General features: G+C 41.2%; 1 pseudogene; it reads left to right on the top strand.

Annotated features, from left to right (window-relative positions):
• Nucleotides 1-13,397: 13,397 nt before the first annotated feature.
• On the top strand, nt 13,398-14,829 carry LOC101424591 (protein FAM217B-like; annotated as a pseudogene).
• The last annotated feature ends 2,768 nt before the right edge of the window (nt 14,830-17,597 follow it).

Genomic DNA, 17,597 nt, shown 5'->3' with positions numbered 1-17,597 from the left:
TCTCCTCAGTTGATTGTAGATACAATCAGCCATAGATGCAATCAACTCACTGATGATTTAAGTTCACGAATTATCCTCACTGTACAATTAGGCCAGGGCTTGCTTGAGCAAGCAACTGGGAACCATTGCTTGGCCAATTTGACACATGAACATAACCACTGCAATTAGCAAGAATAAATCCTCAGTGTACACTACAATAAGAAATTATTTTTCACTCATTTGGAGTAAACTGGCTGATCTAAGCAGGCTTTGGCTAGTGAAGCTGGGGTGAGTCAGCTCTACTTCATGTGTCTCTCTTCTTCCCACAAGCTATTCTGGGCATACTCTTAGGGTGATGACAGAGGTATAGGCAGAGCAAACCCCAACATTATCTCCATTTCAAACTTCTGCTTGTGTCATGTCTGCTAATACCTTATTGGCCAAAGAAAGTCACATGGTTAAACCCAAAGTCAAAGGGTGGAGCAGAGCACCTTATCACAAAGGTATGCCATTTCAAAGTCATATGGCAAATATTGTGGGTACATGTAGGCATTAATAATGGATGCCATAGGAATTCACTACAGTGCCAGAAATTCAATGAATATTATTTGTACTTATTGCTAAACAAGGTAAATTGGTGCCTACATTGGTTTGCTGGGAGTGGCCCTCTTTTCTGAGCAGTTACAGGAACTTTGGGACTTTCTGATAAAACAGAACATACCATGCAAAAGTTGAAGTTTAAGTAACCGTTGGAAATGAGCCGGTTTTGGTCCAGTAGGAATAGATAAATATGCTGGAGTAATCAAGATATGATCATTCCCCTTTGTAAGGCCCTCCTTTATAATAAGGAAACTAATGTTGGTCAAGTAGTGTAATTTCCTCTTTAAAAGTCTCCTAATTGTCTTTATAAGCTAATGTAACTAGCTATTTTGGGACTCTTATTCTTGTTTGAGATCTCTCCTTTAACAATCCTCTTTCAATAAGTCCATTATATTGATTATTATTGGTGTCCCAGTTTCTTTGACATTATGTATGAGTATGCTTAAATGAGTGGATGAGTGAACCATAAGTATTCTCATTCAATGGTGTGTGTTGAGATATCCTCAAGTAATCAAATGCTTGCTTGTTTAATGAAGTTCTGATTTATCCCCTTCAGATGTTATTTTAAATGTATGGAATGGGGAAACACCAAATGACATTTACTTACCATTTTGGTACCTAAAGCCAGGAAACCAACTGCCTTCCACAAACATTAGCGTGTGAGTCCATACTCGATATACCACTATATAGAATAGAGTACTTATTCAGTAAGGTTGGTTGTTTGTATTCTGAAACTTAAATCTGATCATGTCACTTAACTGCTAATACCTTACAGTGGCTCTGCCTTGCCTAGGACAGTGGTTCTCAAGCTTTGGTTTGTCTAAGGAGCACCTGGGCAGCTTTTTAAACATGCACATTTCCGAACTCCATTCCAATAGGTCCACAATTAGATGTGGCATGGAGCTCAGAAATCTTTATTTCTAAAAGTGCTCTGATAATCCTGATGAAGTAATTTACGTTTTGAGACACATATGCCTGCAGGATAAAAATCCATGTATCTCAACATTACTTACACAGCCTCTCTTCTGAAGCCTTATCCCTACCCAAAGCTTAAACATTTACTGACTGGATGAAAGGTGGGAATGACATGGTTATTCTTTGTTTCTGAAGAAACTGTCAGATTTTCCTAAGGATATTAGAGCCTCATGAATTTTAAGCATCCGTAAGAAAGGAAAAGGCACATTAAATTTTAACCCTTCTTAGGTTTATGAGATATCATCAGTCCCATTCCCATTCATTTCTCCATGTTGCCTGATTGACTCAGCATCACAGAAACTACATTTCTCAGGTTCCCGTGTCCTCTGGTTTCCTGGATGTTTGGTCAATGGTAAACTCTGGTGGAAGACTGGAGGATGTAAAGAAGAAAATAACCAGATATTTTCCACCTCTCCTTCTAGCCTCCCCCTGCCCTGGTGGTATCCCTGCCACCTCCTCTGTCTCCTCCATGGCCCCAGCACTTACCAGTCAGCTCTCACATGGTACTAGCCTCTACTGGTTCAACTCCAGCACATCGTCCCATTGTGCCTACAGTCTAAGTGCTCTTTTTATTTATTTTTTTCTTAGTAGGTACTGGGGAATGAACTCGGGACTTCGTACATGGGTGGCAGGCACTCAACCAAAAAGCTATATCTACTCCTCTGGTACAGATTCCTGAAATCAATAACGTGATGGCTAGTTTTAATCAAACACTAGTCTAGATGTTGCTGAAAAGATGTTTGTAGATATAATTAATACTTACAATCAGTAGGTATTAATTAGACTTTCAGTAAAGAAGATTGTCTTTAACAATCTGGATGGTCCTGATGCAATCAGTTGAAAGGCATTAAGAGCAGAACTGAAGCTTCCCTAAAGCAGAAGAACTCCCCGTGGACTGTAGCTTCAGCTTCTGCCCGAGAGTTTCCAGACTCCCCTTCCTGATCCTTTGACATACGGATTTTGGACCTGCCTAGCAGTTCCTACAATTAGGTAAACCAATCCCTTGCAATAAATCAATCTCTCTCTCTCTTTCTGATTTACTGGTTCTGTTTCTCTTGTGGATCCCTGACTGATAGAGGTAATCTGATTATCTATGTGTTATCTCTTTACCCTCTGTTTGAATTTTCAACTCTTTCATCAAATCGATGTATTCCATCATCTCTGTATGAAAGACTGGTTTCTCTTTTCTAGCTGAGCCCTGAGTGATGCAGCATATTTGAAAGGAAATATTTTGTAGGACATTGTTTAGAGACTTTGCCAATATTTATTGCCTTTTAAAAAAATGGATGTTGGACTCACCCAGGACAAGTAACAAAACGATGATGATGGGCAATACCCATCGCCCCAAACACAGAGTATCTACAACTGCAAGCAAGACAGTTCCATCCATCTGCCCTGTGGGATTTAAACCCCTTCTCAGTCAGAAGCAGAGTGGGCATCATCATCCTAAAAACCTCAAATTGAGGAATGAACAAACCAGGGGAGAATGCAACTAGGATATACAGTAGATTTATTATTGTTAGAATAATAATAATGGAAGACCTTGAAACACTGATATAAAGGCAGTGGCCACAAGAGTTTCTGAGGGGACGGAGAGGGAGGAATATGTGTAATAATGGGCATTTTTGAGACATTTGAATTGCTCTGAATGACATTGCAGTGACAGATACAGGCCATTACATATTTTGTCAAAACCTATAAAAATGTTCAGTGTGATATGTAAATTATAAGGTAAATTATTTACCATGGTTAGTAGCAATGCTTCAACATGTGTTCATCAATTGTAACAAATGTACCACACTAGTCAAAGATGTTAATGAGGAAATGTGTGGGAGGGAGAAGAGTGGGGAATATGGTATAATTTCAATATATTTTCAATGTATCATTTACGTAATCTAAAACCTCTCAAAATAAAATATAAAAGAGGTTCTGCAGGGAGAAGGAAGGACTAATAAGTGGAACATATAGCGTTTTTAGGGCATTAAAAAATGGGTGTTATGTCTAATTAATGCTTGAGAAGAATTTTACAATTCGTAAAGTACTAATCCACATTACATCATGTAACCATCTTTCTATATCTATCCCAGTGGGTTGCATATTCTAACACTCAATTTAAATATGAAGATATTGATCTCAGAGAGGTTAAATAAGTTGACTCATTCTATGTAGCTGGCAGGTGGCAGAGTTGTGGTTTGAACCCTGATCCCTGACCCTTGACCCCAAATCGTGTAATTTCTAGCACCCTCGTGGCTGTATAAATGTCTGTCACATGAATGGCCAGAGTGTGATTGTGGGCGAATTATGCAAATTATTTGTGCCTCAATTTTCATGCCTATAAAATAATTGAATCTATCTTATAGAGTAGGCTTTAAGGATTAGAGGGCTAATATATATAAAATGCTAGAAAAACACTTGGCATGGTCACATAATAATTTCATAAGGAAAATTAGTTATTGTAATTGTGTAAATATATGTAATGTGATACTAATCATTTTCACTGAAAATATATTTGACATCAAGTCATTAATAGGTTTATGTGGCCATTGAACTGGTAGTTGTTCATGAACTGTTTGTTTCCAGTTTATAACAGGATAAATGCAAAAATTTTATAAACTTTCATAGCAATTTAGCATTGCCCCAACATGCAAGAACATAATCAGTGAACTCATTTTATTTCTGTTGCTTTTGACAAAAATATCACTCAATGACAGATGGGGGTGGGGGTGGAGGTGTCTTTATCACAGTTTGAGAAGTACTGATTTGTGGATGCTTACTCTTTCATCCAGTAATAAGTGAATAATGTGATCTGAGTTGAAAAACAACAATAACAAAAAAAGCCATTTTATTTTCACATGGAACATGAAGGTATATTTCTCTCTCTTTTTTTTTAAAGATTTATTTTATTTTTATTTAATCCCCCCACCACCTCATTGTTTGCACTCACTTTGTGCTCTTGTGCATTTGCTGTGTGCTCTCTGTGCCTGCTCGTCTTCTCTTTAGGAAGCACCAGTGGTGGAACCTGGGACCTCCCATGTGGGAGAGAGGTGCTCAATTGCTTGAGCCATTTCAGCTTCCTGCTTTGTTCTGTCTCTCATTGTCTTTCCTTTGTGTCTCCTTGTTGTGTCATCTTCTTGTGCCAGCTTGCCTTGCCTGCCCATCATGCCAGCTCGCCGCCTTGCTCATCTTCTCCAGGAGACACCAGGAGCAGAACCTGAGACTCCGTGTGGTAGGTGGGAGCTCAATCACTTGAGCCACATCCGCTTGCTTGCTTTCTCTCTCTCTCTCTCTTTCTTTTTCTCTAATGAACTACATGGCCTTCTCATCTTTCATTTTCTCAATGTTTTGGTAGACATCTATGCATAGAAATAGTTCAATTTCCTCTAAACTCTATTCTGAGAAAATAACAGTGCAGGTTTGATGATAAATGACAAATTGACTCTTGGTTAGTGTGTGTAGCTTTGGTATTGTTTATGAATTCCAAAATAGATATTGGATTATGTTTGTAAACTGGTCTTTTTTATTTTATTTTTTTATTTATTTCTCTCCCCTTCTCCCCCACCCCACCCCAGTTGTCTGTTCTCTGTCCATTCACTGTGTGTTCTTCTTTTTGTCTGCTTCTGTTGTTGTCAGCGGCACGGGAATCTGTGTTTCTTTATGTTGTGTCTTGCTGCGTCAGCTCTCCGTGTGTGCGGCACCATTCCTGGGCAGGCTGCACTTTCTTTAGAGCTGGGCAGCTCTCCTTATGGGGCGCACTCCTTGCACGTGGTGCTCCCCTACGAGGGGGACACCACGGTGTGTCACGGCACTCCTTGCGCGCATCAGCACTGTGCATGGGCCAGCTTCACACGGGTCAAGGAGGCCCAGGGTTTGAGCTGCAGACCTCCCATGTGGTAGACAGATGCCCTAACCACTGGGCCAAATCCGCTTCCCTGTAAACTGGTCTTTTTCTCTGGGCATATTAGATTGTATTAGATTCAGAGGTTTCATTTTTACTTGATTAAATTAATATTGCTGTTTTGATTTATCCATATCAGAGAAAACAACATGGCAGAGGAAAGAGTTGGAGTTTTTGATGCTGAAGCACTGGGAAGTAAATACACAAAGAAGAAGAATACACAGGAAGAGAGAGAGCTCATTAGACATGGCAGAGACCCTAGGAAGAGAGATGAGCCTGATAATCTACAGCTGTCCTTGTGAAGAGAACTGAGCAGCGGAGTCTAGAAAGAAATGAGCCCTGGGGATAGAGATGAGCCTTATACAAGGTTACAGCTGAGCTTGGAAGAAACTGGTACTGCAGAGCCTTAAGAGGAAGAAGGAAAGGTGAACTCTCTCAGACATCACCCACCATCTTGCTCCAACACATGGTCATTGACTTTGGGTGAGAAAGTACCTCTTATGGTACCTTGAGTTGTACTCTTTAGGGTCTTGTGACTGAAAGCTTCTACCCCAAGTAAATACCTGTTATAAAAGCCAGTAGAGTTCTGGTACTTTGCATCAGCACCCCTTTGGCTGACTAAGACAGTGTGGTAGGTAGATTCTGAGATTCCCTACCCTGTGGTGTTTACGGCCTGTGAAACCCAACAAGAGTGTGACTATGATGGGATATCACTCTTGTGATTAGGTTGTGTTATACAGTACATTGATATTAAGAAAAGATTAGCATTAAACCCCAGCACCTGAATCTCTGGACTGACCATGTGATAGCCAGGCCCTGGGCCTCAACAGACTTGCAGCTTCTACACTCTGGTTTATTGGACTTACCCCACTGAGCTAACATGGAGGTGAAGAAGGTCAACCACCACACCAGGGAGCCAAGAGTGCCTACAACTGAAAGCAGGAGAATTGCATCCAGCATCCATGTGGAATCTAAGCCCCCTCTTGATAGAGATGTGGAGTGGACACAACCATTCCAAGGTCCACAGGATGGAGGAATAGAGTATGGGTTAGAGTGGACTTACTGATATTCTATTCATGAACTATTGTGATTAGTAATCGAAGAAAATGTGGCATTGGTGTGGAGAAAGCGGCCGTGGTGGCTGCTGGGGGTAGGGAGGGGGAAGAAGAGATGAGGTGTGGGGGCGTTTTCGGGACTTGGAGTTGTCCCGGGTGGTGCTGCAGGGACAGTTACTGGACATTGTATGTCCTCCCATGGCCCACTGGGTGGACTGTGGGAGAGTGTGGGCTATGGTGTGGACCACTGACCTTGAGGAGCAGTTGTGCTCAGAGATGTATTCACCAAATGCAATGAATGTCTCATGATGATGGAGGAGGTTGTTATGGGGGGAGGAATGGGATGAGGGAGGTGGGGGGTATATGGGGACCTCATATTTTTTGAATGTAATATTAAAAAAATAAATAAAGACAAAAAAAAGAGAGAAAAGATTAGCTAGGGCAAACGTTACCCAATCAGGTGAGGCCTTAAAAGGGACTGGGTTTTTCTTGAAGGGAGAGATTTGAAGCATGAGTGGGATTCAATATGTAATAAGTTCTCCATTGCTGGCTTTGAAGAGAAAGGAGACCACTGGTAAGGGAAGTGGGTGGCCTCTGGAGCCAAGAGCAATCCCTGGCTGACAGCCAGCCAGAAAATGGAAACCTCAATCCTACAACTGTAAGGGACTGGATTCTACCACAGCCTATGGACTTGGAAGAGGATGTAAGTGTCCAGAGGGGAACATAGTCCCACTCACATGTTGGGTTTAGATTTATCGACCCTGAGCACAGAATCCAGGTACAATCAGTTGTCAATTCTGACTCATGAACTGTGCGCTAATAGATGGGTGTTGTCTTAAACCAAGTTTGTGGTTGTTACCCAGCAATAGAAAATTAATTTGGAAATTAACCAATTAACAGGAAATAATAAGGAGTTGGAGCAAATGTGGTAATCTGGAGGTCTCTTATTTAGTTGAAGTGGGGTGGCCACCACTGTATTTCAACCTTTTGTTGCATGTGAAAATTTGGGCTTGGTGTCGCCAGACATTCTGTTTGCTCCAGAGAAGCCAGGAATCAGGATTTTTGTGAAACAACTCAAATTTGAATATGGGCAGTTTTTTAAAAAGAATTTTATTTACAAACACTATCCATCAAAAAAACATTTAACCCCTCCCGGCCCCACCTCACCTTTACCCTTATAACCTGTAATTTCTGTCTGTCGTGTGATTTGCTATCTAGACATCTTTTGTAAGTGACTCCTTATATGTCTTGCTTATTTCACTGAGCATAAGTTTTAAAGGTTGTCCCATGTTGCAGCATATCTCAGAACACCATTCTTTCTTACGGCCAACTCATTTTCCATTGTTTATGTATGTACCACATTTTGTTTATCTAGTCATTTGTTAGTGGACACATGAGCTGTTTCTACTCTTGGCTATTGTAAATAATGCAACTATAAACATGGGTGTACAAACATCTGTTTGATGATTTTACTTTCTTTGGGTGTATACCTAGAAGTGGATTGCTGGATCATATGATAATTCTATGTTTAACTTTCTTGAGGAGCTACCATATTGCTTTCCATCATAGTTGTATCATTTTATATTTCCATCAACAATGCACTAGAGTTCCAATTTCTCTGCATCCTCTCTGACACTTGTTATTTTCCTTATTATTATTTTTTGAGTTCTATATACCAGTAGCTGTAATCATTTATTAATTTTATTTAATTTTATTTTTTTAGTTTCTTTTGATTGCCTTTTTAGAAAAAGATACATTGATACACATACTGTTACATTAAAAAAATGAGTATTATTATTTTTTAATAACAGCCATCCCTGTGAATGAGAAGTAATATATCATTGTGGTTTTGATTGTATTTCTGTAATGGAAATGATGTTGAGCATCTTTTCATATGTTTATTGGTCACATAGATATTTTCTTTGGAAAAATGTGTATTCAAGTCCTTTGTGAATATGGGCAAATGTTTAAAGACACACACACACACTTTCAGAGAAAACAAAGACATGTTCATCCCCTGAATTTGTCTTGTAGAATGCCAGGTTGCTACCTGTGGCCTTAAACTTCTCAGTTATGTAGGTATATTTACCCTGGAGCTAAAACTTTGATCTTCTCTAGATCATTAATAACCAGAATAAAATCCAAGATCTGACCTTAAGAATGGCTTAGCCTACCCAATGTGAGAAAATATTGGTAACCATATATCTGATAGGAGCCTAATATCCTGCGTATGAAAAGAAATCTTGTATCTTGAAAATAAAAAGTCAAACAACTCATTTAAAAAATGGACAAGAGATTTGAACTGATGCATCTCCAAAGAAGAAATACAAATGGCTAAAAAGCACATGAAAAGATGCTCAACATCACTAGCTATTAGGGAGATGCAAATCAAAACTACAATGAGATACCATCTTACACCCATTAGACTGGCGGCTATTAAAAAAAACAGAGGACGACAAGTGTTGGAGAGGATGTGGAGGAATGGGAACCCTCATTCACTGCTGGTGGGAATGTAGAAAGATCCAGCCATTGTGAAGGACAGCTTGGCAGTTCCTCAAGAAAATAGTTATGGATTTGCCATATGACCCAGCAATTCCACCACTGGGTATATACCCAGGAAAACTGAAAACAAGGACATGAACCGATATATGCACACCAAAGTTCATAGCAGATTTAGTCACTATTGCCAAAAGTTGGGATCAACCAAAATGCCCATCAACAGATGAATGGATAAACAAAATGTGGTATATACATACAATGGAATATTACTCAGCTGTAAGAAGGAATAGAGTACTAACACATGGGATAACATAGATGAATCTTGAGGACCTTATGTTGAGTGAAGCAAGCCAGGCATTGAAGGACAAATACTCCATGACCTCTCTGATATGAATTAAGTAAATCAAGCTGTCTCAGAGGGCCAGAGACTGGAAAATAGGCTTACAGGAAATGGGGGAGGGGGAGGAAGTACCCCAATGCCCACATGGGTGAAATCTATGATAAAGTGGAGGTAAGTAGCTGTGCAGTGAAGGAAGAAGATGGGGGCATAGGGATACTATTGGGTTGGGTTTTGTAGGCTTAAGGGGGGGCTAGGGTTGGGGGGATGGGTCAGCTCATCCATGAAATTGGGGGGAGGGTTGGGGGGAGCATATGAACATGGGAGATTGTTGGGTCTGTTGTTGAAACTATAATGTTGAGAAAACTCTTTGGAAAATATAATAAGGAAGGGTTCCTGATTTAAGGGGTTTGATGGGATGCATCTGGTACAGGGTGCACCTGGGGCAGGAGTGTGTGAGTGTTCATCTTGTCATAGAGTGTTATATCAGTGGGTGGAGACCCGTGCAATGAATGGGAAGGTGTTATACCCCATCCTGGGCAGGCCTGATGTTCTCAAACAGGGGAGGGTGTCTTTAGAGAGCATGGGTGGCTCCCAATAGAGAAGGACAGACTAGAGTGTGAAGCCCTCAACATTGCTGCAATATTTATAAATCTTGTCCTTCAAGCAGTGAAACTTGGTTGCCACTGTGGGCCCTGAGGGGAGGGGGAGAGGAACAGAATAGATGGAAGAGGGGGTAACTGTGGGGCAATGGAAGTTCTGCATGATTGTGCAATGATGGATACAGGCCATGTTAAATTTCACCAAAAATTTATAGAAGTGTAGAGTCTAAAATGTAAACCATAATGTAACCAAAAATTTATGAAAGTGTAGTCTAAAATGTAAACCATAATGTAAGCCATAATAGAACCATGGTTGGTAGCTATGTTTCAATATCTGTATATCAGCTGCAGCAAATGTAACATCCACATGTAAAAAGATAATTGCTGGGAAAGGGGAAAAGGGTTTGATGTTGGGTATATGGAAGTCCCTTATTGTTGGGAGCGGTCAATACGAGTATACACTGAGTTCAGCAATGCCAGTAACATGGCCGCCAGAGCGGAGCCCACTTCCTTATTCTTCCTCCCCACTCCTTTGTTCTCCGTTTCCCGCCACTGCCCGGGCTGATAAGGCAGTACAGCAGGAGCAAGGTGCGAAACTAAAGTCTTCCCTCCACCCTAGCAACAGCAGCTACCAATCCCTAGCCCCTACCCCCTCACCCACCACCCCTCCCCTCCCCAAGAGTATAAATGCTTTGTTCTCACAATAAAATTTTGCAGCTTGATCCTCACCCTGTCTCGCTGTCATTCCTCGCGTCTCCTGTCTCACCATTCTCCTCCGCGTGACCACGAGCCCCCGTTCCCTGCCCCGCTGGCTGGGGCATTAACACCTTATATTCTAAATATGACTTTACTGTGACCTAAAACTTTTTTGAAGACATTAAAAAAAAAAAAAAAAAAGGAATGTAGACACTGAGGATGAAATGGTGGAGATTGCCCTGTCACTGTACATATAGGGCAACACCTATTACAGTGATGAAAGTCAAAACATGAAAAAAAATTTTTTGTGATATTTTTCTTTTTTGTAATACCTCCATTTATTTTTCACTTTATTTTGTTTTTTTTCTAAATTATTATGTATCCTATTTCTAATTTTTAAACCTATCATATTTCATTTTCCTATTAATTGAATTTGGCAATATATTAGCCTTCATTTTTGAAGAAGTTTTGTATCACAGAGGGGTTCAACTATGTGAGGGGAGGAGCACTGATGGGGGATATCATTGATGGGATTGCATGGGTGGGAGGGAGTTCTCCAGGGCATACATATAGTTGTTCGTTGGGTAGAATTTCACATGACTGAAGCAGTGCTGAGTTCCCATCTGGGGAACTCTATTGCATGCCCCAAAGGAGCAGAAAGAATCCCCCAAGTGCAAGGACAAAGACCAGTGAAGAAGGATGGTCCAATGATGGGCACTTGATACTGATGACTATGCTTAGGAGCCTGTGAGCTGGCAATTTCAACTAGGCCAGCTGCTGGGAGCATAAAGAGTTACCTCCTGAGAGCCTCCATGTTGCTCAAATGTGGACACTCTCTAAGCCAAACCCAGCATGTAAATGAATTACCTTCCCCCCAGTTTGGGACATGACTCCCAGGGATAAGCCTCCCTGGTGCCGAAGGATTACTACCATCACCAGCTTCTGACACAATTAGAAAAAGACCTTGAATAAAAGGGAGAGATGGTAAACACAACTGAGTTTATATGGCTAAGAGACTTCAAAGTAAATTGGGAGGTCATCAGAGGGGTTGTGCATACACACATCTCAGCAGGATTTCAGTGACAGCTAAAGTAGATACAACTCCAAGTAGTGGTTCTCCTGAAGGCTACTGAGACACCCAGGTCCTATGGTTATAATAGATGGTTTTGGAGTTCAGTACCTTGCCAGTGGGCTGTACTTTGGAATTTGTACTCCTGAATGTGATGGAGTTGAACTCAGATGTGACCTCTCTACAGAGGCCTCTTCTGTCACTTTTACTGAACATGTGGTTGGCACTGGGGTTGGTGTATGCTTGGGAGTCTTGAATCTGTGGACTGACTGTGTGCTGGCTGGGCCCCGAACTTCAGTGGAGTTGTAGCACCTACTCTCCTGTTTGTTGGACTTGCCCATGTTGGCTAACAGGGAGGTGGGGATGGTCAACCACCACAACAGGGAACTGAGAGAGTCTACGCTGTGAGCAGGAGAATTCCATCAGTCATGTAGGATCTAAGCCCCCTCTTGTAGAGGTGGAGTGGGATTCGCCATCCCAGGGTCCTCAGGATGGAGGAATAAAATATGGATTAGAGTGGACTTACTGGTATTCTACTACAGAATTGTTGTGACTCTAGCAATGGAAGAAACTGTATCATTGATGTGGAGACAGTGGGACAGAGTGTAAACTACAATGTAAACTATAATCCATGCTGTGTAGCTGTGCTCCAACATGTATTCATCAAATGCAATGAATGTGCCACACTGATGAAAGAATTTGGTGGTGTGGGAGAAGTGGGGGGGAGGAGTGGGGGTATGTGAGATCCTCTGATTTTTTTTGTCTCTATTTATTTTTTTAATGTTACATTAAAAAAATATGAGGTCCCCATATACCCTCCCACCCCCCTCACCCCACTCCTCCCCCCATAACAACAACCTCCTCCATCATCTTGAGACATTCATTGCATTTGGTGAGTACATCTCTGAGCACCGCTGCACCTCATGGTCAATGGTCCACACCATAGCCCACACTCTCCCACAGCCCACCCAGTGGGCCATGGGGGGACATACAATGTCTGGTAACTGTCCCTGCAGTACCACCCAGGACAACTCCAATCCCCGAAAATGCCCCCACATCTCATCTCTTCCTCCCATTCCCTACCCCCAGCAACCACCATGGCCACTTTCTCCACACCAATGCCACATTTTCTTCGATTACTAATCACAATAGTTCTTTTGTATGATCTATGTATCTTTCAAAAATTAAAAAAATCTATTAAAAAAGAGAATATATGAAATTAAATACTTTAGGAAACAACAACAACAAAAGAATGGCTTAGTAATAATGGTCATTAATGACTGTTGAACTCTCGCACCCATTGCTGCCCTGGGTCACCCGAGACCTGTGTCAGGGGTGCCATGGCGGGGCTGGGAGCTGGGCCCTCAGTGCTCCGGTTGTTGATGAAAACATCTAGTTCCACTTGGTCACTTAACTTCCAAAAGAGGACTGCTGGATCTTTGGATGCTTAAGAAGACATAGAAAGAGGTACCTTAATTATCAGAAAGTTTTCAGTAGTGAGGAGTCTCTTCCAAATACAAAAGGAATAAAGAAATCACTTCCCCAGCTCTCATCATCGTCTAACAGACTGAGCAAGAATATTTCAAGCACTACAGAAAAGACAGTCCATCCAATCCTAGATGATGATCAGCCATGTGTTTTTTTCAAGAAAGGGAATAGGGTGAATGAATCTTATCAGAAAAGCAGTAATATGAATGCTAGGCCATCTTGGAATAAAGTGCAATATTTAAGGACTTCTTCAGGAAAAAGGCAGAGTAAATATTGTCGCTCTTATTTCTTCCCCATTGAAAAGCAACCTTGTATCCCAACAGACTGAGAATAAATTCAGAGAAAGCATTTACCTGGAAGGAAAAACTCAAAGGAATCCATTTGGATCCAGGGATCCGGGGGCCTCAGGGAACAAAAAAATTTTTTTAATAGTATCCTGGAGAATGAACCCAGTACCTCATATGTGGAAAGCTGGTGCTCAACCACTGAGTCACATTGGCTCCCCTGAGTTGTTTTTTTTTTTTTTTTAGGAGGCACTGGGGACCAAATCTTGGACCTCTCATGTGGGAAGCTGGCTGCACTCAAGCCACATCAGCTCCCCAGAAATTGATTATTAACATTCAAACATTAAACATTCTTTAATAGCAATAATTATTAAAGAAGATGTGAGGAGGATAGTACAAGCCATCTGTCTACCTCAGAAACCATTCCTATTCTTCCTTTCCCCCTCACACTCCAAATCTTAATCTGAGAGTGGAAGAAATTGATTCAGTTTATTTTGATCTTTACCCAAATCAGAGCCCTGCACTGTCTAATACAATTACCCTGATTTTCTTCCACCCCCTTTTAAGTCCTAAGACCTCAGTAGATGCCTCTGCTTCTGAACTGAGTGCAAATCCAAAGCTATGCAGTCTACAGGAAGACTTCTTAGGAAGTACCTTGATAGACTCACTCAGCTTGAGGGGCTGCAAGCACAGAATATATAGAGTGAAAAAGAAAAGGGAGCCAAAGCAAGGCCCCTGATTGCCCCTACAACCTCACGGGCTCCATTAAGCCCTGGGAAAACTAAACTCATTGCTTCTGCTCTATCCAAGCCACTACCTCACCAGGAACAGGCTTCGAAGTCAACACCTTCATGAAAGAAAGACTTTCACCGTGAAGAATCCCATCCATCGTACAAGACATTTCAGACTTCCCCAAACCTGTCGATGTGCTAGGTAACAGCAGGTTGTGTTCTCAGAAGCAAACCCTGGGAATTAAGACTGAGGAGAAGAAAAAGAAATCAAATCAGAGCGCCTGGCTGTAGTGTGTGGATTTTGCCTGCAGTGACAACAGTTCTAAGATTCAGGCCAATGTAACATTCGAATTTCTAAACAGTGACTAGCCTTGACCCAGTGGTCTCTTGTAAGGCCTCCAAAACCCATACCCACGCAAATCCTAAGAAAAAGAGAAATATAAATAACCATGGTCTTTCCCATATGTCTGATAGGAAAAAACTCAAAACAAATGGAGTAAAGGAAACACTTATAAATTCAAATGATTTAAAAATGATCGATTGCAAAGACTTGCAGAACCCAAATATCCCTAGTTACAATGCTATGAACTTTAAGACATGCTCTGATTACTCAATGTAAGTAGGTGATTAGTTCTTTAGTTTACCCCCATCTCATCCCACCTCCAGATGGGTTATTTTCAAAGAGAGGTGCCTTGCAACAAGCCTTTCTATGTATTAATTGTCCTAAGCAAATGAGAGCCCCTTAGGTAAAAATTCACTAAAGTACATGCCATATAAAGTAGTAAAATGACAACTCTCCAGGGGAAAAGTCAACTAAACTTCTGAAATAGCAGCCAGCCTCAGTAAACTAGACATAGTCATGTTTTATCTCCCTTTTTTCATTGACATATAAGTATCTCAAATAGCACATACTAGTTTATTTATTTATTTTTAAAGATTTATTTTATTTATTTCCCCCCCACCCACCCTACCCCCCTGTTATCTGCTCTGTGTCCATTCGCTGTGTGTTCTCCTGCATCCGCTTATATTATCAGGTGTCACCAGGAATCTGCTTCTGTTTTTTGTTGCGTCATCTTTTTGCATCAGCTCTCCGTGAGTGCCGGGCCATTCCTGGGCGGGCTGTGCTTTTTTCATGTGGGGTGGCTCTCCTTTCAGGGCTCACACCTTGCACGTGGAGCATCCCTATGTGGCACGGCACTCCTTGTGCATGGCAGCACTGCGTGTGAGCCAGATTACCACATGGGCCAGGAGGCCCTGGGGATCGAACCCTCCATATGGTAGACAGACGTTCTATCAGTTGAGCTACGTCTGCTTCCTGAGCACATACTAGTTTAAGTGGTGTAGAATCCTAAGCATTTGAAATAGAGGTCTTGGCCATTCTTGCCTGGCTCTTGCTTTTGCATAAGCTATTCAAGCTAAAGTTTTTCCTCTCATTTCATCCCTGAGAAAAGTCTGTTCCTCCTCAGGTCAGGGAGCATGACTGTTTCTACTTATTACTAAACTGCTTGCTCTTTAGAGACAATGAATTCTAGTGCTGTAATGCATTTCCCATGACTTTTTTTTTTTTTTTAAAGGCATTTCAAATTTAGGGGTGGTGGCTATGTCCATTTCTGAATTTTCCAAACTGTGGCTAAAATAATTTGCAGACTCTCCATTTGGGAAGTCGTTGGGTCTAAGCATGATTACTGTTGTTTAGTGGGGGTGAGAATGAAATATTTGGCACACTAGAATTTCTGGCACATACCTTTTCTCCAAAAAGGTGCTATAGGAAAATTACCTTTCAGAATTTTAAGCAAAGGGTCTGTACTAGAATAAAAACACATGGAACACTTTGAATATAGCAGTTAAGTTATGATTTGGGGCCTGAATCTTGCAATCCTTAGTAAAAAATAATGATCTGTTTAGTTTGCAAGAGTAGGATTTTACAAAAATTTTTTTTTGTTGGGGAAGGAGTTGAGAACATGGGAATAAGCCTGTCAGAAGGCAGTTCATGTGGAGAGGGGAGTGTGACATAAAGTTGCTCAATATGTTCTTTTTAAAAAAGCTATTGAAATGTCTCTTTGCTTAATTTCCTTTAGTCAAGTGTTGATGAATGCCTCGAAGAATTCAAACCCTTCTGTCTACCATATTTTAGTCTCAGGAATTTTTACATAAAATAGAATGTGTGAATGTGTGGAGAAAAAGATGCTTCTATAGAATTCACTATGCTTTGAAGTTAAGCTGAAACAAGTCCCTAAAGTTTTTTCTCTTGTTTTAGAATATGTATGACTGACTTTTGTTATTAAAGTGGGTTTTCAGTTGTAGTAGCTTGTAATAGTAGTATTTGTTATTACATGCTGCCACCTAGTGAAATCTATAGGCTTGGCAAGAAGGTAGCAGGAGGGCTAGTCAAGTGATTTCAGATTTTGTGCTTGAATGTCTGAATTTTGGTAAGCATTACTATCCTTCCAATTAGAAACACTTTAGAGTGAAAGCACTGGGATAGGTAAGGTTTCCGGGAAAATAGGAAACTACGTAATATGTATGTTTTTAGCTTTTTTCCAGAGATATAGTTACTCTCTTAGATCTTTGGAACACTAAAAAATTCAAAGGTCTGTTATACTTTTGAAATGTATTATTTTGCTATACAGCTTGCTTTGCTCACAAAATTAGAGACTAGAAGTTCAGAAAAAAGGGGAAATTTCCTGGAAGATAATTTCATCATTAGTTTTAGTGATTTGTTTAAAGAAATTTGTTCCTCCTTTATTAGGCTCTACCCCAATATGTAATTTCTATTACTGGGGCACCTCTCGTCACGGCATCTTGTTGTGATGAATCTGGGGATTTGTTTATTTGATTTCTCATAAAAGTACTTATGATTTGAGTACAACCGAAAACGTGAAAAGCAGGGTCACTTACTGCAATAAGATTCATAGATTCAGAGCCTTTCCCTCAGCTGGAAGTGACCTCAGAGTTGTTTTTTTTTTTTTTAAGAAATGTGCTTCCCTCACTTTATAGAAGAAACATACACACAGATGGGCCAAGGGTTTCCCCTGGTCAGAGGGTTTCTTTGAGGCACAACCGAGATTGGCGGGGGGTCCTGATGGCCTTGGTCGTCGAGGCAGCAGGCGGTGCTCTTCACCCTGGGTAGGAGAGCTCCATGAGGCTGAGCAGGGACGTAGAGGAGCTGCAGTGCAGGAGGAGCAGGGAGACCTCCATCAGAAGAGAGGCCCCTCGGCTCTGCAGCTTCCGGGGTGGCTGCAGTCAGTGAAGAAGGACTTGTCACCAAAGCTGAGCTCACCCCGCCGTGAGGGGCCACCCCTGTCCCTGCACAGGCATCCAAGGTAAGGAAAGAAGAGGCTGAAATAATGGGGCATACTTCTGTCTTCCAGTCCTGGAGGGGCCTAA

Source organism: Dasypus novemcinctus, chromosome 1, assembly GCF_030445035.2.
Source record: "Dasypus novemcinctus isolate mDasNov1 chromosome 1, mDasNov1.1.hap2, whole genome shotgun sequence".
NCBI lineage: Eukaryota > Metazoa > Chordata > Mammalia > Cingulata > Dasypodidae > Dasypus > Dasypus novemcinctus.
This window is presented reverse-complemented; position numbering and strand designations above follow the sequence as displayed.